We start from the raw sequence: 14,879 nt of genomic DNA on the forward strand, positions 1-14,879 counted from the left end.
TTGGTATATGAAAGGGGAATTTGGGGAAAAATGAACTTTCATCATCTTACCTGCTAAACATAACTTCAACAAAATGAGTATAATTTCAAAACATATTATGTCAAAAGACAACTAAGCTCCATTTCTGCAGTAACTGTATTAGTCTTAAAAATTCTTCAAAGTATATGAGAAGCCTAATAAATTGAGCTTTGTTTATTAAGAGTATTCAATTAACTGTTCACTTGCAAAGTCATAGTTATTCAAAGGCAAAGCCTATACATAAAGTACTTTCCCCACAAAGAGAATTGAAATACACCTTTCAGTATAGCTACCACTCTTTGTAACCAGTTTCAAGACCCTGCTGTTTATGCAAGAGTTATTGGATGACTTCAAATAATTGCAAGAAAGTAAATCCAGGACAAAAGCCATGAGATGGGTGATTCCTTCTTTTATCTGAAATTGTGAGCATCCACACTGATCTAAAACAGAACTATCCCTCTGTAGCCTAAAAACATACAAGCATCAATGAAAATCAGTGCATACCTGAATTTACCATTTTAGAAGCTGCAATAAAGCAATAGAAATTGTGCATAATAGTTGGAGCAGGCACTTCCTTATTCATACTACTTAGTTTCCAAATATGTCATTCCATTCAGAAAGCTTTATAGTCCCTAAGTCAAAACTTCTCACATTTTCTCCAGAATTTTTCTGAGTGCAGAGTAAAAGCACATGCTATAAATGAGAGAGGCAAACTGCTCAGGGTGCTTGTACCCAGCATGACATTAGACAGCCAGCATTCTCCATATCCTATCAGGCTCCCTAAAGCTTCTTAAAGTGAACAGCTACATTGCCTTTTGTGGGAAAAAAATCCCTGAAGGATGATCTTGTCTCTGCTACTGTGTCAGTTCTTGAAAGTGCAGAAAGTGGTGGTGGTGAAGAACCCCAGCCCTGGGTATTTCTGTGAGCACAGAGACCTGCCCAGCTGGCTGGGGGCTGCCTTGGACTGCTCCAGCCCACGCTGCTGATGCTCAGCAGCCCATGAGCAGGTCTCTGCACAGCTGTTCTTTACAGAAATTTTGTGGACTATCTTCCACTGTGCAAAGAGGGCTTAGTGATTTATTGCACTGTCCTAGATAGCATGGCTCCTGCAAAGAACCAGCCACCATGGAAAGCTGCCAAGAAATTTCAGCAGAGTAAGTCTAGGAACAAACTGGGAACCTGTATAACAATAGCAGCTATCACCAGGATTTCTCCTACGATTTTCCCTCCCATGTATGAGTTGTTCTCCACTCATGCCATGAGGCACAGAAAATCAGTCTACCCACCCTGAGCCTGGCCAGCAGGATGCACCCCCTCCTTGTTCCCAGCATGTGATCTGATACCAGGGGAATTACTCCTTGCAGTTTCTCCCAAGTGCTTCCTTCAAATTATGACCATGGTGAAAACTTTTCTTCCCCTTGAATTCTACAGTCATTATACTCTGCTTTTAACACAAGCTCCTGTCTTCAACTGCTCATTTATTGGGTGCAACTGCAATCAAGACCCTGCAGAAATCAATGAGCTATAAAACACACCAGTCATGACACCAACTGGTATGTATTGCCTGCTTACGGAGAGGATTATAGCAAGCAAGAGAAAATTTGTATTCCAAAGATGTCTATGATGTTAGGTCTTGCTTGAAGATCGTAACTCCTCTCAAAGCCTATATACATCTAGTTGTCTAAGGCACTTGCCCATGGTTCTCTCCTGCTCCACAGCCTTACTGCATGCTTGGTGAGATTTTGTACCTACAGCAAAGCAGTTCCATGGCTGGCAGAATCACTTCTACAGCAATTGATGTTTGCTCATTCCCTCTCAGCCGAAACAGTTTTTTGAAACACACTTTCTTGTAAATTAACTACTAGTCTTTAGAAATAACTGCTAATCTGGCTGGTGACAAGCAACTAGGTATTTCTTATTGAGTTATTTTCCTCCCCAAAACAACATCAAACTCATGTTCAACAGCAAAAGAGAGTTCCTTTTTTTTTTTTTTTGAGTGCTTTTAACACATTCTTCAGTCTGAATTATGTTTGGAGATAGAAAGATGTTTTCAGCTTTGTGTCTCTTTTCTATACAGCACTTGTACCAATATCAACTCACATTGAGAAAGAGAGGGCTTGGGTAAGAGGCAGGTAAATAATTGCCAGGGTGCACTGGGTATGGGACTAACAGGGGTGTGCTCAGTAACTGCCTGTGACCCAGTGTACGAGATACAGCTGTGGTACAGAACACCAATACAAATGCCTGGCTGGACAGAAGATAAAGAAGAAACATGTTCAAAGCCAAGCTAGGAAGAAATGCAGTTCAGCTGCTTAACAGGATAATGTTTACTACTGCTCATTATATCCTCACAGTGCAGAAATGAAAAAATAACCCTCACCTGGCTCATGCTGCCCCAAAATCTACTGCCAGGCGATAAGAATGTCAAACACTGCACTATACCTTTGTCTTACATGCTTTTGAAGTGGAAGACTTGAAGTGAAGCACCACTACATAATTTTTTAAAATCATATTATTCAGCAACATGGTCAAAACCAGTGCAAACAATCATCATTCACTGCAAATAGCTAGGGATACATTTAACATTTAAAACATCTCTGAAGCCTAATTCTGGCAACCTCCACAATGCTGAAAGAAAAGGGTCTTTAGAAAATCAAGTACATGAATCAACCTAAACCACTATTTATTTTCTCCCTTTGTACATCTGGCAGTATGATGAACATATGTGGAAATGTGAGCGTGAAAAGACGCCATCGTGAGCATGACAAAGAATGGGGAACGAAGTAGTTTGAAGTCTCTGCCCCAAGTGCTGTTTTGAGTGTTGAAAGAACTTATCTGTGTGTGCATTAGGGGAGGTACAGTAAGAACAGGCAGCGAGAGGCTTGATAAGGTTTGTCTGGAATGAATTGTTCAAATCTGTGTCCACAACATAATGTAATATACCTCACACCACCATGCTTACAGTGCTTCCCTTTGCAGTACTCTCAACCTGTCTTCCAGCTTTTGCTGAGAAGGATTTCTCTACCACAAGATGTTGGCTTGGACAAAAATATGCCAGAAGGATCTCTGCTACCATGGGAAGCCCTTGCCTTTAAATGCTGCTTAGGTCCTCCATCCTGAACTGTCCAGAACTTTGTGTTGAAGATGAACAGTGATCTCCCTTTGTCTAAGTCCAGTCCAGCTATAAAAGAACATTCCTAGAGATCCTGCTGTTACAGTTTGCATTACTGTAGTGCTGTCAAAACTCCTCTAATATACAGAAGCGCTGCATATTTTCTGTGTTTGTTATAGATTAATTTTTACATCTTAGAATCTTATCACCGCCCTTCATGGAATGCTCTTATTGTTAAGATCCAGAATTGTGTGGCAAAACCAGACACAGATTTCATAACTTGTAAGTGGCTCCAAGTACATGAATTAACTTTAAGGTAGAATTGTGAAAGGAAAGAGAACCTGGCTGAAGATACAATATTCTGACAGGGACCAATATTCTCACCACGTGACACAAAGACTGGAGACAGCACAACAAACAGGCAATTTCTTATTCAAGATGGCCTGATTCACAACACAGCATGGTCAGTGGGTACCTTGTATGTACTCTAAATGCAGCAAATTCTTGTTTGAAATGAAATCATGTTGTCTTTCAGTATGACCTGAAATCAATGCACACAACAAATGTGGACTTCGGCAAATCACTGATGTGCAAATTTTAAGATCCTCACCTCCCCAAACACAGAGTATTCTGTTTTGAACACTGTGACTCAAAACATTTATATGCAACTGATGGTCTTACTAGCCAGACCCACACCACCATCTATTCTGCTTGTGGAGTGGGTGGAAGCCATTACATTCATCCTAGATGAGACGTGGAAAAACCCTAACAGCCCATGGGAAGGCCTAATCTCTGCTGGAGTTCCCAGCTCCTCTGTAACACCTGGTGCAGGAGGAGCAAAGAAAATTCCCTGGGTCTGAGAAAAAGAGCCAAGGGAGTTGTCAGCAAGAGCTGACTTGGTACAGCTCGCTCCTGTTCCTCACTGGTCTTCCCATGTTCAGGGCATTTCTAAGCCAACAGCACAGCCAATGGAACATGATCAGCCCCATCAATCTTTTCTCCTGGATCCAAAACTCAAGCATAAAAAGTTTTATCTGGCTCCCATACCTCAGCCTTTCTGCTGCCTTTTGGGAAAATGGTGTACTGAACCTTAAGTTCTTGGTCCCTTTTAAGCTTAGACAAACAAAGGGAGTTTTTGTTTCTCTAGGTATCAAATTTTCAATTTTTCAGTACAGGGAATTTTGGAAAATAATTGTCAACACAACACTGCTAGTCTTTGTGATAGACAACTCTGATCCCACTCTTCAGTTATGGGCAAATGTTTCTTACAAAAACTTGATAAAGAAATTTATTCAATCCAGCAGAAGACTGAATTTTAAGAACAGAATCAAACCATATGGTTTCCATTTTTAAATTCTTCTTCACCACATCTATGCCGTCGCTCAGAAGGAAACATTGCTGAGAACATTTTGTCCATATTTTGTTTTCTGTTGTTGGAAGACACACTGTTCTTTGAGAAACTCTTTGGAATACTCAGTGGCTTCAAGGCCATCATGCACCTAAAGGTTTTCTACCAGAACATAATAAGCATCTACTACCAAAAGTCGGACCAATCATTTTAAATGCATAATAAAACATTACATGAAAAGTTGCAGTTATACTTTCATATTTTCACTTTCCAAGTTAATGTGTATGGATATTCTGGCTTTATTCTAGTATGAGTTCTGTCTCAAAATTGTTAGATTTGGCTAATTTATTAGATTTAGTAGTCTCCTTTCCTAGTTTCAGATATTCAACCACTGGGTTAACCAATGCCACCAGATGTGTCCTGTTTCCCACATTAGACCATATTTTTCACTATATGCAAAACAGAACTAACTTGAGTGCCTAAATTAAAGTGTTCTTTTGATGACAGGGTGTTAAATGATCATGTGGTTTTGACATGAAGCTAGTTCCTTCCTTTCTTAATAATTGTCCCTTTGACTCTCTGTACTTCAGAAGAAACATGATATTTTCAAAATACCCAAATATCCAAATAGTTCTCATTCCCATTTATTATTATTTTATTTGGGAGATAAATAATACCTCCAAATAAATTAGAATTTATTATTATAAAAGCCAACTACAGTTTTGTCTTTACAAAATTACAAAAATTACATTTTGTCTATTAATGTAAAGACTACTTTTGAGATCTGGGTACTAAAAAAAAAAAAACAACACTGGAAAAAAGATCTCCCAACTAAAAAAAGCCAAAACACCCTAGGCTCCTAGGAACCTTGCCTTTACAGACAAATCAATATTCTTATATAGTGCTGTAAACTCTTCCTTAAGATCAGCAAAGCTTTCTTCACAAGATGTGTATGTTTAACTCTTCTTTTTAATTTAATTTCTGGTTTTAATAAGAATCAGTGTATGTCATCATCATTACCAATACAACTACCAACACCTCCACAGTGCAAACTACTTTTATTTTGGTACAAATAATCTGTTCTTCAGTCTCACTGGGTTACAATTCCAGATTTCCAGAGAAGTAATCAAAAGCAGTAAAACCAGATGTAAGCCAAGATATTTTCTCATCTTCTACTGTTGTCTGTCCTCACAGGACCAGATGCTTTGCACAATGGACATACACAATTTAGTAAAGTGTGAACAAATGCCTTGTAAGTTTCTTGGACAATGTTAATTTCAACAGATAAAAAGCAGTATTTTATGAATAGGTATTTGGCTTGTAGTGTACAGGCTCTACACAAATGTAAATGCTTCTTAGAACTAAAAATAATCAGGAATTCAAAATCTTAATGGACAGTGACACACAAAAAAAGATTTTGGAAATTATTATTTTTCAGCTACCCAATTTGTTTTTCCCAAGAGTAGTTATTTCCTGGTTCAAACAAAGATATGCTGTGGGGACAGGGAAGATATGCTTTTAGAATCAGGAAACGTTTGCTTCCTTCTGCTCTTGCTTTGTAGAGATGTGAATAACCTCTATCCATTCCTTAGAAGCTGACTGAAATTCAACAGGAAAGAGTCCCGTTAGCATCCTCCAGCTATTTTTATTACATCCTCCAAAGGTTTTTCAATTAATATGATCCTTGTTGCACAACAAATTGATTATTTTAAAAGCAAGAACCACTGCACAATATCTTTAAGCAAGACCTGCACGTCGTCCTGCACAATTGAGGAAGACTTTGCATTTTCATGTCTCTGGGCATTTTAAACATGTCAGAAATATTACAGCTGACACTAAAGCAGCTTTCCCAATGTGGCTTCTTAGTGTCTTAATGAACAGACTTTCAACAGCTGCTTGCAGAGGTGTATTCTCTGTCAATTTTAAATCAACTAATATGTAAGGGCATGTTTATTTAATTTTACTCTATAAGGTTAAGAATGTTGCAATATGTGGAAAAGCAGTTCTTTAAAAAAGTTATACTTCAGTACTATGATGACACAGTCATGGGGGAAAAAAAAATAAAAATAATCCATTAAGTATGCACACACACACATGCACACCCACTCCCAGCAAAAAGCTTTTGGAATTGGAGGGGAAGGCTCTCATATTATGCCCTGTCAGGCATCAAGAAGAATTCTGTTGATGCTATTCTGAGAAAAAACATAACCAATTAAAAAACAGATTTAAAAATACAAGTATAAAAATCTTTACATGAGGGTTTTGGGGGCTCTTTTTTTTTTACTTTAAAAGAAAGAAAAATGCAAATTCTGAAGGATGAACCTGCAACTTCTGTTCTAGGCTCTGACAAGTTTATCAGTATCTGCAGCCTCAGCTGCTCCACTGAGGATGTGAATTCAGATACTTGGCAGAGCTATGATTAATAATCACCCTCTCTTCAGGGAGAGATTTTTGTCAAAGCCCTCAGTTTTGGCCTATCCTTGCTCAGCTGCAACATGATTTTTACTACTAAACATATGGCACCTAATTTCCATTTAATCTTCCATAGGCTAACAAGAGAATGCTGCTCAATGTTATGGTAGGGAGAGACAACAGCTCCAGACGCTGCAAAAGGAGAGGGCAAAAGCAGCTAAAGTGGCAGAGTTGACCTCTTGCTCTGCACTGGAGATCAGCTTTCCTATTTCACAGACTCATAAAGATTCTCATCAACCTAATGACTCTCATAAAAGCCAGAATACAAACATGCTGATCCTAAATTTGTTGATTGCATAGCTATTTTAACTGTAGACACAGGATGTCACATGCTGTGAAGAAAAATGGAATTTCAAGCAACAAATTGTAAAAAATGATCCTGTTCTGTGCTTCTTGCTGCCCCTGCCCCTGCAGTAACCTAACCTGACTTTTGACAAGCTGAGGTGATTTTGCATAATCTCTGAACCATCTGCTAGGCTATCTGTCAGTTCAGTAGCCTTGTTACTTTACAGTTTATAGGTTAAGCAGGATAAATAACCTATCAGAAACACAAACACATTTGCCTCTTTGACACACTTTGAAGTGCAAGTATTGTCTAAGTAATCATAGCTTGCTTACTCCTAAATGGAAGAAAAAGAAAATAAAAATCAAAGTAATGCATTTAAAAAATGTCTATTCTTTCAGGAATTTTTTATCATAATCTTCACAGTTTATGAAATCAATAGCACAGCAAAACTAAAGTGATTTTTCTAACTAATTTTTGCCTACACTTTTAGAAGATTTTCCTCTTTACCCATTTAAAAACACACATATGAAGTACTTTTAAATGTGTAAACTACGTAGAGTTATGGTTTTCAAACATCTGTTTGCAGGGACACAATTGCTGGTTGACATTAAAAGTGCTGTTTCCTGCCAAAAATCTATTGAGTTTATTAACCAATGAGAGTGAAAGACCACTCTGGTTTTCCTTATAAATTATGCGGCATTGTTCCTTTGAGAAAAAATTTTAAATATGCAGTGATGTGTGCAAATCAGATAGAATGGTTTAGAAACTAATTTGCTACAATTCTGCTTCTAATATAGAATATTGTAATTTATGTGAAGTGCTCTTCCACTGAAAGCATTACAGAAAGTTTCACCATAAGACACGGAACTGAGGATCCTTTGCATGAAAGTAGTTTGCAGTTATTCAGATAGTCAAACAATAAATCTCAGAATTATCATAAATTATCATAAATCAACTAAAATGCATTAAGATGATTCAAACAAGAAGTTGCCAGTAAATGCTACAACATCAGAAAAATCAAGGAGTCTGCTTCTCAGTGTCTGCCTCACAAAGCAGGCTGCACTTCCTAATCTCTACTGTCCAGCATTCAGTTCAGCAGTTCTGGAGAACCCCAACTTTACAAAAATAAAAAAAAATAATTATTCAATTAAAAGATGCTTGGAATTCCTGGCTAACTTACTTTTTAGTACTACCATCACTCTTATTTGAGAAAACACAGTATCATCTACATTTTCTGCAGCAATTTGCATGTGCAACTACTGACAAGGCTATTCCAGAATATGGGAAGAGGTTACAGTTTCCTGCTGTTACAAGATGTTATTTTAAGAGAGCAAATGGTCTCAACCCTGTTGTTTTCTTACCCTAGTGCTACAGGATGGATACAAATTATGTACTGAAAAAAAAATCCGCATTTTTCACCCAACTGAAAGCTTGAAACAATATTATTATTTGCAAATAAATTATCATAGTTTCTGTGGCTCCCAGAAAGAAGATAAAAGACATGAGAGCATAGTTCCATATGGGCACAAAAGATACAGTTTTTTAAAAATAATAATTCATTTGCAAGCATAGCAAGAAACAAAAGGGTTCAAATTACAAAGATGAAATGTTGTTTCTACAGTCTAGTGATTTTTTTGTCCTTTTCTTTATACTGAGAAATGATCACTACTCAGGACAATGATTTGGGAGGATGAGAAATTAACCCAGATGAATGCTAATATGTATTTATAAGCCAAGCTCATGGCAGGTCTGCAGATGTGCATGTATTGATTTACCACTGCTCGCTGCTTTAATCTGAAAGTACAGCAGTACTTCCACACTCAACCATAAATCTTGGCAAATTTCAGCCTCACTGATTTTGCAGAGCCTACACTAACAGCTTGAAAGAATAAAAGTATGAAGACATAACAGAGCAGTTCTTGTTATTCATAACTCTTTCCTCTTCCCTCTGTTAAACAGTAGAGATCAGCTTGGGAGTATAAATGAGTCTCTCTACCTGAAGCATTTTATTTTTCAAATCCTCCTCCTCCATCCAAGGAAGCCAAATTCAGTCATTGTCAGCACATGATGCATTGTCCATTATTTTGGCTATTCCTAAGTATATTTCTTTTTCTTGCGGGAGGGAATTAAGGAAAAGGCAAAGGGAAAATAAAATCATCTATCTACACTCCCAATACTTTTTTTCTCTTGTTTAGTCAGAACAGTATAAATCAAAATGATTTTATCATTTGGCTACAAGCTTAGCTAGTGCGAGATTACCTCCTCTCTGGATAGATAGGCAGACACCTAATAAGACCACAAGCCTACATACTTGCAGAAGATTACTCTTTAATTTATTCTTGCATATCAATTTCACTTCTGGTGAAGGTTGCTAACCAAGTCTTATACATTCAGTTTAAACAGATGATGCCTCAAGGAAGCCATCAGTCTAGAAAACCATGAGATTGAGGACTGCCATAAAAGGGCACTTTCAACCACACCCCATTTCCCAAGCCCTGATCCATCTGCCAACTCTGAACTACAAAAAACTGTTTCACATTTTGTGAAAATTATAAAAAATATTAAAAATACATACATCTATATGTACATTCATCCATAATGTTTTTTCTTGCACTGAAGATGTTTTGTTGCTAGTATAATGCCTAGCATTGATAACTTTTTTTTAACTACATCAACATATTTTGTATGTTTTCCTTCTGGTTTTGTAACATTAAGACAACTGAAAAGCCAACGGAATTTCCAAGACTTGGCCTGCTAGGTTAAAGTACACTGTACATAAAGATAACTGTTTGTCCTTACCTCTAGCTTGCACTAATTTAACACCCCTTCTCAGAAAGTGTTGGCTGCCTCTCTTCTGTCTGGAAGGCTGGAGAGGGAAAGTCTCTATATGTTCAAATAACTTCCAGTTTCTCTGAACTGCATTTTAAAGTGGTTCTTCTATGAAATACTCATAGTAACATCCTGCTTTCAATAGCTATTCTATACTGGGATTAACACCTTGTAATGAAGACACTACAGTAAATAAAGTACAAACTCCTTTAGTTTCTGGTAACTTAATGTCAATCTTATTAGAACAGAGCTAAATGGACAAATTACTCAAAATCACTGCTAAGCCTTCCAGATGCTTTGTCCCCTTAACAGCATGGCATGTGGACTTTATTTGAATCTGCTTCTGCAGTCTCAAGTCCCAGCTGTGCTGAATAGCAAATAACTCCATTTCAATAGGGAAGATGGTTGTACTAAAGTAGTTCTCTCCAGGGGTCAATATACTTCAGAAGGGCATTTAAGTGGCTGTATGCTATTGAGCAGAAACATCAGCTCACATATTATTGATTGTAACTGCACAGCTCTGTTGAAAAGATGCCTGCAGTAGTATTAAGTGCTGAGACAGGGATAGAGGAGTGTTATGCATTAAAAAAATACTATCCATCTGTTGCCAAATTTTAGATAGATGAGCAATCACAAGCTGTAACACAAAATCTAAAGTGCAACCTCTGTAGCTGATGCGTCAGGGTCATATTCAGTGACACTTCCTCAGTTTCACACTGCTTAGATGATCTTTTGAATATTGACTGAGGAAAGCAGGAGGCAGAGTTTGATTTCTGCAGTTTTGCAAAAAGTATACAATAGATACTTACATAGAAATCTGCTTTTGGTAGCTTAAATGTACCCTTTTCTTTAAAACATCATTAATCTGTTGAGATCCCATCACTGCAGCAGCCCAGGACAATGGAAGCCCTCTGGAAGCACTGCACCATCAGCCCACTGAGCCATGAGAAGCAGCCAGGGCTGCAGTCCCATGCCCTGGGCACCACCAGACTGCCCTGCAGAGCACACAGAGCCAGCTGAACCACATGTGATCCCCAGCCCCTCATCTCCAGTGACTTTTGCATAATGACCATGTAAATACCATCATGGAAGGGTAAGCCCAGTGTCCCAGACTGCACTTTTGGCAGTGTGCCCAAGGAAGCAGTTGGATCACTGGGCTTCACAGTGAAGAACACAGATGATAGAGGTTAATTCTGGCCCAGCAGGAAAAACCCAACCCAAAAGTATTTGTGCAAAGGGGGGAGTCAGCTGGGCTCAGAGAAAATTAAGATCCTCCAGTTTGCTGTGTCAACTGCAAACCTGGATGGAAACTACATTAAGCAGAATAAGATATACAGTCAAAAGTTTCTTAGAAGGAGCATCTGTGGGAGTTTCACAAACCCAGAACATCAGCAGCCACAGAAGGAATTAGTCAAAAAAACACATTCTTACACAGAGTCAAGAAAAATCAATCAAGCACTGCATGACTGCAAAGTTTACAGGCAAGCCCAAAGCCAGTAAAGTCAATCCATTATCACCACCTTTCTTGAACATATTCAGTATTATATGCCAGCAAGGAAGCTTGTATGACATGGTCACAGTGTTTCTGGGCTTTACAGACCTTTTTGTTTCAGAGAGCCTGAGATGACTATTTGTTTGCCTGCAAGAGGGCAGAAGAACAAGCTTTTCCCTTAGAAGTGATAAAGTACTACAGGAAAGAAGCCGTAACTTCTGAGGATGAATCTCCATGCCTACACTTCAGGTTTTATAATAGTTAGTTTCTAATTTTTCCAATCAATTTAATTAAACAAGATGCTTAGAGCAATTCAAGTAGAAACTTTAAAATACTTTATATAAAAACCACTCAGAGGCAGGAAAATAGAATGGATACAATTATCACGTAGGAAAGGACTGAGACTGGAAAGAGGCAAAGGCTATACCCAGTGTCAGAGAGCCACCCCCTAGTAAAGGGTTAAATAGTATCTAGGTCACTCTAAAGTCTTTCCTGCACACCCTCAGCTCACTGCATATCGGAAACGCTGTGTGGGAAGGCCAGGGAAATAAACTCACAGACCAAGTATGACTCAGACTGCAGTAATTTAATGTTACTTTTATTCCCTTAAATTATCTTTGGGATTAAAAGAATCCACACCCTTAACATGGAACCAAATCACAATGAAAGGAAGAAACCACAAATTAACAGATCTTAGTGTTAACAAAAGGTATCTAGAAACAAATTAATTATTAATGGCAAGGAGCAAAACCTCTCCTATAACATACTATATGGTCAGAACAGCAGAAGGTGACGAATTTGAACCCCAGTCAGATGTTCTTCTGAAAGCCTAGTGAGGATGATCTCAGTAACAGGAATGTCAGAGAACTGCCTGCCAAAAAAATAAAGGAGAACTGTCATAGCCAAATGCTGACCTCTACCACTAGGGGAAAGCAACTTGAGAGAAACAGCCTCACATTTCCTCCACCACTGAAGAAGTTGAACTCAAGAGCTGTCAAATCTCTTTGGCACAAGCATGAACAGAAGTATTGAGTCCTAAAGAAGGCAGAACACCTGTGACCCAGATCCAAATACAAACCCAGCAAAATTCTTGAGGAGAAATTAAATTTCTTGTAAATTCTCTCCCTGTGAAAAAAGCAAAAGTTTGGAAAAGACACTAGTGAGCAGAAGAAAGCATTGCCCTCAGAAATACTACCTCCTGACTACAACACACAAATTTGAAAATTTACTCTTTCCTCTGCACTTTATTCTGCCTCCCCATCTCTCACTTATGAAAAGGACAAAACAAGGCACAGTAACTACCAGAAAATGATGGACAAATCTAAGATGCCCTAAAGGCACTCAGATATTTTCTATCACAAGGACTTGAAAATCTTCATAGAGAGAAACAGAAATTATTTTCCCCTTTTTCATGGCAAAAAATTAACTGATTTTGTTGTGGTGATATAAATAGCAGTGGATGCCCTTTTCAGTAGAGTTTCTATTAGTATATTATTATAACATTCCAAAGAACTGAGCATCTGGCTTCACAGCTATATATTTAGATGTACTCTGCTGTTTCTAATTGAACTATATTTTTTTAAATCCCGTGAGATAAAGAAATGAACAATGTTCCCAAAACCTATATTCACTATTAGCATAGTGTTCAGTAACCAGTTACCTTTAAAAGTCAAATTTTGCTTCTGCTCACCTTTCAGCTACATCCAGACCAGTGAGCCTGTGCTCCTCAGATTATCACCTTGATCTCAGTTCAAGTTTTAGATGGGAAACGGTTACCAGTGGTAGTCAGAGCTGTCCCCTCTTCCAGGAAGGGCCACTCTTTTAAAAGTATTTAATGAAATTTGTGAAACTGCATAATTCAGAGTAAGTATCCTTTGAAGTCCATAGACTTCAAAGATAATTAACAAATATATAACTAATTAAGAAATAAATAAAATGGGAGGAAAAAACCTTCAGAATTTCCCATGGAACAAAGTAATATGCAATTCACTTGGGAAGAACAGAGGACTGGGACATGTTCTTGTGTATTTTTAAAATGTCATAACTCTGAATATTTGGAAGATGTTCAAAAAGAATTGATCCTAATTTACATTTAAAATGTACATCCATGCTGAGGCCTTTGTGTGATGATGGACTTTTCAGCAGCAGTCCTGGCTTAACAGTGTTTCTCTGCTAGTACTGTACCTCTGTTCTGAAATGTGGAAGCCCTGTAAGCTGTCACAGAGAAAAAGGAACAGAGAGCAAGACTTTCCTTCTCATTATTTGAGATCTTCAAAATGTAGCACACAGACTTTTGGCAACAAATAAGCCTTAGCAATGAAACTTAAGACAAAGCCTTCCATACAATAAAAAACATGTAGCTTCAAGTATGGGAAATGTAAGAGTTTAAATACAGGATCTCTGGGGAGGAGGAGAGGAAAGGCAAATGATTTACAAAGAGACCTTTCCAGATCAACAGTATCACAAACAGTGATGAGGAAAGGAAATGCAGACTGCTACATCAGCTCGGCTGGATACCCCACCATGCTGATACCCTCAGGCCTTGAAGAGAAAGAGTCTCTCTCCTCTCTGCCAAATATCTTTTCCAGAACTCAGCCAAGGCATTCAGGCCTCAACACAGGGGAGATTTCTGCCTGGGGTACAGCTACAGGTTGAAAAGAAGAAACCACAGTGCAGTGCCAAAAGAACCAGCCATCGTGGAGTTCATCTGGCACTCAGCACCTTTGCAGCTGAAAGCTCAGCCCTCAGCACCAGACGAATCCTCCCTGCACACTCTGGAGCAGGGAGTGGTTTCCAACCCTTGCTGGCAGCAGGAGCAGTGGGTCCTGGGTGCTTTGGGCTTTCCAGGATCAGGCCTCTGGGAGCACACCACACACAGACGGCTTCAGTCAAGCTTGCCATCATCTCTGGGGCATGGGGAAGCATTTCTGTTTGTGAGCACAGCAGTCTCTTTGGGCTTTGATGTATACACTAAATGAAATTATATACTGAACTATAAAACCATGCTTGTCTCCGGGCTCCAAAATCTCTTCAGCTACCCTTTCAGCAAAGTCCTTGAAACCAGAAATAAGTAGTTTGGACCTTTTTCAAGTCTTTAGATTTATTTCTGACATTAAGAGTTCAAAAATAAAAGATTTGAGGTTTCTCATGTATCTTTACTACCCTGTATGAAGCTCTTCTCTTACCATTTTAGATCTTTTATTAACATAACACTTATTTCAGTATTGCATGCACTCAGATGTTGAAGTCCTTATTAATGCAACAGAATAATTGTTGATACTTTGAGAAGACTTATGAAAGCTTATTAGTGACTACACGTAAG

General features: G+C 38.4%; 1 protein-coding gene across 3 annotated transcripts in view; it reads right to left on the reverse strand.

The window, feature by feature from the left end:
• RBMS1 (RNA binding motif single stranded interacting protein 1) overlaps positions 1–14,879 on the reverse strand; it is a 139,925-nt gene that overhangs the window by 40,810 nt on the left and 84,236 nt on the right. The gene's annotated exons all lie outside the window — the stretch shown is intronic.

Source organism: Geospiza fortis, unplaced genomic scaffold, assembly GCF_000277835.1.
Source record: "Geospiza fortis unplaced genomic scaffold, GeoFor_1.0 scaffold112, whole genome shotgun sequence".
Taxonomy (NCBI): domain Eukaryota; kingdom Metazoa; phylum Chordata; class Aves; order Passeriformes; family Thraupidae; genus Geospiza; species Geospiza fortis.